At 37.3% G+C, this 9,024-nt stretch overlaps 1 pseudogene; it reads right to left on the reverse strand.

The window, feature by feature from the left end:
• Window positions 1–5,089: 5,089 nt before the first annotated feature.
• LOC117097349 lies at window positions 5,090–6,389 on the reverse strand (annotated as a pseudogene).
• Window positions 6,390–9,024: the final 2,635 nt, after the last annotated feature.

A 9,024-nucleotide genomic window follows, 5' to 3' on the forward strand; every position in this document is an offset into this window, starting at 1 on the left:
CAATTACATAGAAATGTATATTTATATATGCATATGTATATAGGGACTCATTAGTGAAATGAAAATTAAAATAGAACTGATATTTTATGTTTTACTTAACAAAATGTACATATAAAAAATGTTTCATTGCATACTATATAGGCACAAGTGTGGAGAAACATGAGCTTTTGTTTTTTTTACATTTCTACTGAGAATATAAGTTAAAAAAACCTCTATTTGTCAAGAATTATATATGCACATATTATTTAATCCTGCAGTTCCAGTTCGGGGGCTCTATTCTATAAATATAGTTCTGTAAACAATTTATACATACATTATTCATTGAAGTATCATTTATAATTACAAAAGGTTGAAACAATGTGTCTATTCATAGGGAACTGGTAAAATAAATAGTTGTGGATGGAATATTATGCAACTTTAAAAGAAGATGGGTAATCTACATACTGACAGAATTTCCAAGATAAATCATGAAATGTAAAAAGCAGAGCATAGAATGGTATAAATAACTTACCTCTCATTTTCATTAAAAAACAAAATATGCATATATATTTTATAAATACATTTTCTATTTATACTTACAATGTCCCTCAGAAACTACACAAAAAAATTGGGAGCTTTAGTGTATTCTACATGTGGGACTAGATTGTCGAGGTTCAGGATTAGGAGCAATACTTTTCACTTGTCTTTTTATTTCATTTTGAATTTTGACAACATGACCCATAAAAAATTGCAGCGTAAAAAGGGTTTTATTAGTAATACAGTTTATAAACTATTGATTCCAATTCAGATTCTTGATTTCACAAAAGAAGAAACCAAGACCCAGAGCAGTGGTGACAGAAAACTGCCCATCTTTCCGTAGGCAGGACCAGAGTTGCATCCTAGATTTTTTTCTGCCTCCTAGTTCAGGGTAGGATCCACAAAACATAAAAAAAAAAAAAAAACAAACAAAAACTCATGTAATTCGATATTATAAAGAAAGACAACCAAAATCAATAGCATATTTTGATTTTAGGTTATGCTATATGGTTTGATACAATACATTCTGAAAATGTTGTCATCTTTTGTCCATGACAATGTTACTTATTTGACAATGTTACTTATTTCGTGGTCTTGAGTAGCTGTCTTCAACATTAGTCATAAAAACTGAGCCTTCTTTCTGTCTCACAGCTTCTCATTTGCGACAAAGATCTTTTATTTGTAAAAAGTCAGAAAAGATTATCTGTATCTGTGAAACAGCGATTTCCTCCATGCCATGCTGTAAGACACCATTTCCTTTAAGACTTGGATCTAAATTCTTCTCAGACACATCAGCTTTCCTTTCTTTTCCTGAATTATTTCCTCTCTGATTATGCCTTAATTCTATGTCACCTCAACTCTTATAACCATAACTAATACAATGTATCCTTCCGTTCAGTTAAATGTGAAGCTCCTACCATATTCCAGGCACTATGCTAGGGACTTGGGACAAAAAGGTCATAGTTTCTGCTTTCAAGAAACTCAGTTTAATCAGAGATACAGATCTACCAATTTAAAAATTATTTATTTAATACTTACTATGAGCCAATGACTGTTCAGACTGTTGGGAATATAGCAGTGAAAAAACTTAGAGAAATCTTAATGGCTGAAAATTAGGAAAATCTGATAATGGAGGAAGGGGTTATTTTGATTTTCTAGGTGTCAAAATTATTGTGGTTATATAGAAAATGTTATTCCTAAGAAATACCTGATGAACTATTTAGGAAAGAACTCTCAAGAAGCATACAATTTACTATCAAATGATTCAGGAAATAAATTTTTGTTTCCTAGAGCTCATAGTCTTCTTCAACAGGAGAAACACATTCAAATTAACCCTTTTGTCCCAGTCTGGTGGCTCCTCTGTAATACCAGCACTTTGGGAGGCCAAGGCAGGGGAATGGCTTGAGGTCAAGAGTTCGAGACCAGCCTGGACTGTCTCTATTTAAAAAGCAAAGAAACAAAAACCCAAATTAACTCTTAAGTCTTTTTTGAGTTCTCCTTTGTGAATAAGTGGTTGCATTTGTGAAAAAATGCACATAAATTGAAGGTATTATCTGTACTTATTTTATAAAATGTGAAAGTTTGCAGCTATATCTATTTCTGGATAGATGAAGCAAATAGTGACAGCATGTTAGCAATTATTGACTCTGCATGATGAGGGTTCATAAGATGGCTCATTGTACAAATCTTTAAACTTTTTTGTATGTTTGACACTTGTCATTGAATAAAGAGTTGAAAATTCTATCCACTGGAGTGTACATTCTCGTGGTAGGAGACAAACATAAGAAAATAAATAAGTAAAATATATAACATGTCAGATGACACTAAATATTATGGGGAAATATAAAAGAGGAAGGGGAATGAGAAATGTAGTTTTAACAAAAATAATTTATAAATCTATATATTTGCATAATATTTAGAATTCCATAAGCACAATGACTGAAAGTGATTTCTACCGTGTGACTTATATAGAAAAAAAAAAACCCTGAGATGAGAATATTTGAGCAAGACCTTAAAGCATTAAGTGGAAATTTGCTGGAACAACAAGTAGGGTGGGCGATGAGCTCTCCGAGGGAATTCTAGGGCAGGTTAATAGTAAAAATGAGTGCTTCCCACGCTCTACTAAAGAGATTGTGGTTCTAGAGTCTTGGAATCTGCACTTTTATAACACTCCCCATAATTCTAAGGTGCTCCAAAAATTGAGACTCTGTAGTGTGGAAGCAGTGGAAGCCTGTGGGAAAAGAAAGACTAGGAAAAGTGGTTGGAGGTATAGATGGTTGCTAGGCAGAAAAGAGACTTTATAACATGATAAAGATTTTGGGATATTTTCTGTAGGTATGTGGGAACCACTAAAGGTTTTTTTTTTTTTTTCTTACCATGAGAGTTACATGAGTAATCACATATGATTTTTAGAAAAATAATACAGATTGGTGAATGGAAGAGGGAAGCTACTAGAAGTAGAGAGACCAGTTAAGTAAGGCTACCCTAGCAGTTAACATAAACTTAACTGCTCTGGAACTTTTTAATAGAGATATTTGGAGGGAGAGTGGGCAGATATTAATGATGATGTGAGTGAGAAGGAGAATTTCAAATCCCCTGATTTTGTAAGCCACTAACAGACTTTTAAAAAGTAGAAGACGGCTGGGCGCAGTGACTCACGCCTGTAATCCCAGCACTTTGGGAGGCCAAGACGGACAGATAACTTGATGTCAGGAGTTTGAGACCAGCCTGACCAATGGTGAAACCCTGTCTCTACTAAAAATACAAAAATTAGCTGGGCGTGGTGGCGCTCACCTGTAGTTGCAGCTACTTGGGAGGCTGAGACAGGAGAATTGCTTAAACCTGGGAGGTGGAGGTTACAGTGAACCAAGATCGTGCCACTGCGCTCCAGCCTGGATGACAGAGCAAGACTCCCTCTGAGAAAAAAAAAAAAAAAAGAAAAGAAAAGAAAGCAAAAGATACCAAGTGGAGGAAATAGAGAATATAAATTAACTTGCAGTTTCTGAAGAACTTTTGGTAGATGTGTATGAATTTATCCAGAAAACAAAAGAAAGTGCAACTCTGATGTTTGAGCAAGGGCTTGGGACCAGAAGCAGAAATTTTGGACACGCTAGCTTACATGTGGTAATTGGAGCCCAGGGCACTGGTCTTGGTGGGAAATGATACAAATGCTCACAGAAGATGCTGGCAAAAAAGTAAATATAAGCAGTATTTAAGAGCTGGTTGGAGGAAGAAGAGGCAATAAAAGTCACTCATTATTTTATGCCAAAGAGTTTAGCAATTCCTTAAAGATAGGACCGTGTCTTTTACTTCCTTTACATACAATTTTCAAGGTGTTAATGCAGTATACACAACAGGTATTTAGTAATTGCTTGGCAGGTTGTTGACCGGATGGCATGTGTAAGAATCGACCTTTTGTCTGTTAGCAATATGACCAGAGTCTAGATAAAGGGCTTAAAGCCTAGTATGAAAGGCCAATATTATGGTTAATGTATCAAACAAAACAAGAAATATTAAAAACCAATCTTTCTGAGTTGTTTTATTCAGTACTAGAACTCAATCTAAAGTCTAGTTAAGTTAAAAAATAAAAAAGGAAAAAAGACTATTTAGTCATAAACTCCTTTTTAAAGTGAGAGACATTTTCCAAGTAGCCTGAGAACTGCATGTTAGCAATTCTGCAGACATTTTACTCTTTTTCGCCTAACACTTCAGGCTCTTTTTCTCACACTACAACATTTGTCCTGATCACTTAAAAAATATCTAAAAACATTTGCCTTCTGTGTATGATACCATTTATATAAATCTTATCAACTATTAATGCTTCAAAAATCATACCATAAACCATTTCATACCCTTGTAAGAAAAAGATATTTTCCCGACTACAATGACTTATAGCTACTCCTAGCTTATTTTAGCAGCCAGGTTAATTGAATGAATGACACCACACACATTCTCTCTCTCTCTCTCTCTTTTTTTTTTTTTTTTAACTTTTTTTTTTTTGAGACGGAGTCTTGCTCTGTCGCCCAGGCTGGAGTGCAGTGGCCGGATCTCAGCTCACTGCAAGCTCCACCTCCCAGGTTTAGGCCATTCTCCTGTCTCAGCCTCCGGAGTAGCTGGGACTACAGGCGCCCGCCACCTCGCCCGGCTGGGTTTTTTTTTTTTGTATTCTTTAGTAGAGACGGGGTTTCACCGTGTTAGCCAGGATGGTCTCAATCTCCTGACCTCGTGATCCGCCCGTCTCGGCCTCCCAAAGTGCTGGGATTACAGGCTTGAGCCACCGCGCCTGGCATTTTTTTTTTTTTTAACTTTTAAAAAAATTTTAGATATTTTTATTTCTCCAAATTTGTTACTTAGCAGGAGTGACTGAAATAAAAAATATAATTGAGTCCCATCTTCGTCATCATGGAAATGGCTTTAAGAGAAAACTGGTCAGATTAATATTATTGCTTCCCATTTTCAACCAGTAAATATTTGCTGCTGATAAATTAACAGTCAGGAATCTGTCAAGAATGCTCAAGATATGTTATATAATACAACGTGCCTCTTCACAGGGGGTAAAATCCTAGGAAATAACTTATGTGTACATCTTGATTTCATCATGCAAGACAAGCACAAAAACTTGCCTCTGAGAACACTGGACCATCCACCCTTGGAAAACGCTTTGCCTCCTTCATCACAAGCAATCCTTCTCTAGCAGTCTTCCATCAGTAACCAAGCTTGCCTGTGTACATGATGTCAATTCCTTTGCGCCCTGATTGCATCATCATGTGGCAGCCAACCATGTCAAATGGATAGGAGGTCAACCCAGCAATGGCAGTGACAGTCTGTGCCATCATCCAGCTGATGACGATGTGAGTGTTCTTGGGATCCGGAAGCATTCCCTTTGCAGTGTCATAGATACCGAAGTAGGCAGCTCAGTAGATGATAATACCCTGCATAGACACGTTAAAGCCTTGGTACAGGCCCTTAATCCCATCAGATTTGTAGATCTTAACCAGGTAGTCACCGAGGCCTCGGAATTCCCTTTCAGCTCGTTTTACCCACATCGACTGCTAGACGGGCAAAATCAAGAGGTTACATCTACCACAAGGATGTGGCCCCAGCAGCACTGCCTGATGCCAGATTCCTTTCAGAGTAGTGCCAAAACTGGGTCCTCTTGTCCACACCACCCAAGAAGATCTGCTTGTATTTGTCTTTGGTTTTTTTTTTTTTTTTTTTTTTTTGAGACGGAGTCTTGCTCTGTCACCCAGGCTGGAGTGCAGTGGCCGGATCTCAGCTCACTGCAAGCTCCGCCTCCCGGGTTTACGCCATTCTCCTGCCTCAGCCTCCCGAGCAGCTGGGACTACAGGCGCCCGCCACCTCGCCCGGCTAGTTTTTTGTATTTTTTGTAGAGACGGGGTTTCACCGTGTTAGCCAGGATGGTCTCGATCTCCTGACCTCGTGATCCACCCGTCTCGGCCTCCCAAAGTGCTGGGATTACAGGCTTGAGCCACCGCGCCCGGCCGTATTTGTCTTTGAAAGCAAAGTTAAGAGCCTGGGTGGGGAAATATCTGATGACATTGGTCAGGTTACTACACCAGAAGGACAAGACTCCCTGCTCCTTGAGAATATGGACCTATATGGTCTATAATGTCCTTGTATTGCTTATCTGCAATGATCTGCTTGCTGGCATGCTGCACCAGCAGCAGCAGCTTGAGCCGCTTGATGGGAGCTACTGCCATCCTGGAGATGGCTGTGGCCACTCTACCTGCCAGGAGGTCCTTGAAAGAAAAGAGGAGGCAGGCTACTGCCAGACGGGACTGAGCTGGGAACCAGCTTTGACGCGGGGGCTGCGGGTCAATTTGAAACTCTTTAATTGTAAGTTGTGTGACCATTGCCTCATCAGACCATACAGTAAACCAGAGTGAATAAAAGACCAAAATTCTGCATGGATTATTAATTGAAAAGAGGAAAACTAAAATTATTCAAAGGAAAGATTAGCAAAGGTTACTCATAGTACAGCTGGATGACCTTCAAACCAAGATTATGTAGATGTGTTGAAAGAGGTGGGAGAAGAAAAGCATAATATTTATTGGACCTGATGGCATCTCACAGGATTCAGGCTCATAATTTCCTAAGTGACTCAGCTGCCATTGCACAATCAGTGCTTTGAAGGACCCATTTCCTCAAGACAACTCCAAAACACTAATGGTGTTTTGCTGACCTCTAAATTGACTTCCCTCTCCAATTTACCTAAATACATTCCAGATTGCCGTGTTTACCTGATGGATTGACTAATTTCTATTTCATTAAAAATATCTTGAAAGCCCTTACTACACACACTGATCCATTTAATTTTCTTCTGTAAGTCTAAATAACTGTAGGAATCTGAGCTATTAGCCCTTCACTATTTCCTGTGTTATTTTGAGCTTCTTCAAAAGATTTCTGTTTTGGTCGTGTGCTGAAAATAAATTTCAGTCAAATAATTATTCTTTATTCAGGAAGAGGCTGAAAGTATGGGGAACTTAAAAATTAAAAGGAAAAAAATAGAGCAAAGCTGTTGTAATCCCCAAAGGCAAAAACTTCAATCCAAAGAAGTGGATTCCTTTTCAATTTACAACAAAAAAAAAAAAACCTTGAGAAAATAAACATCGTGGCTTAGACAAGTTTCCATCGCTAAAAGTTGTTCTATGCTAAGAAAATCAAACCACAAGTATGTGTAAGAAGTGACAGGGGGACAGGGTACTGAGAGAATGAGTGAACATTAGTGAACATTCTGAAATTCATTTGGCCAAATTCATAAGATTTGGGTCACTGATACATAAATAATCTTATCAGGAACTAGGAAAAAAAGGTAATTTTATGCTTCCTGTTGTAAGGATAGTGTTTCTAACTTCCAAGAACTCAGCGCTAAGTGGATCTTAGTTATGAATGATAATTAATAAGTTACAGTAAAAAGCATGAGTTGTATTCTTTTGTGACTTTACTTCCTTGGGAAATATGCATACTGACTAGCACTGTGTCTGTTTACTCATTTATCTTTCCTATGTTAATAAAATTTAGGATGTTGTCACTAGAAGCGAGCAATTGGTTTGCTAATATTCCTTTTGGAAATATACTATGTTTAGACGAAGTTTTAAAACAATCAGCATCCGGACCAAACATCTGATAAACTATAAAGCAGGAATAGGTACTTTAATTTTAGAGTAACGATGACTTATTTCCTCTCATTGCAGGTCTGTGGCTTCATGTTTCTAGGACTCGATAGTGAGAGGAAAGAAGTTGCAACTGGACTTTGTACAGACTGAAGAACAATGCTTTAGTAAAGGAATATTATCAGAGTCGCAGTATCATTTAGTTTCTTGGTTTAAGGAGCCCAAAATAAGTTATAATTTACTGAAGGAGTTAACTTCTTCTTTTGTATGTCAAAAGTATGGTTTAGAAACAACTTATCTCTGTATTGGAGTCAGTGCAGGAAATCTGTGAAAGTTTGTGGATATAGTGTAGTAGTTTTTGACGATATTTCTGTAATTTGTGTTAGACAAACATTTCCAGGATATTTACGTTCATCTTTTTTTTTTCTCCACCTAAATGAACATAGGGGTTTCTACATTTGGCTTGAAGGAAATGAAAAACCATAAAACGACATCATTGCCCCTCTGTTTTGTTGTTGCTGTTGTTTCTGCATTCTTTTCAACTCTCCAATAAAGACTATTAACTGGTGTAAATGTTAATTTCTGCCAAAACAGTTATTGTGTTCATCTACATCTAACAGACTCTAGTCAAACGATTGTGTGAAAATTCTAGCCTCTATTGTTTCTTTATTGGGAAAGTCTTTGAAAATCAAAAAGGTTTTTATGAACTTCAAAAAGGTGTGATGGCTATTTGTTTGAACTCCTGTGAGAGAATTCTCCCACAGATTTGCAGAACACAGTGTTGTGATGTTAGAAACTCAAATGCTTTTCATACAGGATGTTAGGGCATGCACACGTGTCTGCTGCTGTGATGTAGGAAGCACAATACCTCCAGGTTTATAAGGATGTCAGCTATAAACAGGATGCTAAGTAGCAGCTAAGGACACAGTGCGTCTCCTAGAGGGAGGAAAGATCTGAAGGCATTATGGCAGTATTCTGCTGGAGTAAACATAAGAAACATATATTCAGATCTTTTTCCAAAGATGATATATATGTTCTAAATGTGTCCCAAACATAAAATTCTGTTGTAGGCAACAGACTTTAATACAACTCTATAATATCCTTCAAATATTTCAAGCACAGGACACGTATTAGTATTTTCCAAGAAGTGCTTTATTTTATGACAAAAAAAAAAAACAAACAAAATGACATTTGGCCTGCTTATTTCTGAGTTGCCTTCTGATCAAAGATAGTGAGAATTTATAATTCTCTGCTATAGATGGAAATAACTTTTTCACTAATTTAAATACAATGTTTTTTTCTGTATGCTAATTTTACAGGAATAGGTTGGGTGCAATGACTCACATCCACAATCCCAGCATTTTGGGAGGCCAAG

The sequence above is a fragment of the Trachypithecus francoisi genome, unplaced genomic scaffold, assembly GCF_009764315.1.
Source record: "Trachypithecus francoisi isolate TF-2019V2 unplaced genomic scaffold, Tfra_2.0 Lachesis_group15, whole genome shotgun sequence".
NCBI classification, from domain to species: domain Eukaryota; kingdom Metazoa; phylum Chordata; class Mammalia; order Primates; family Cercopithecidae; genus Trachypithecus; species Trachypithecus francoisi.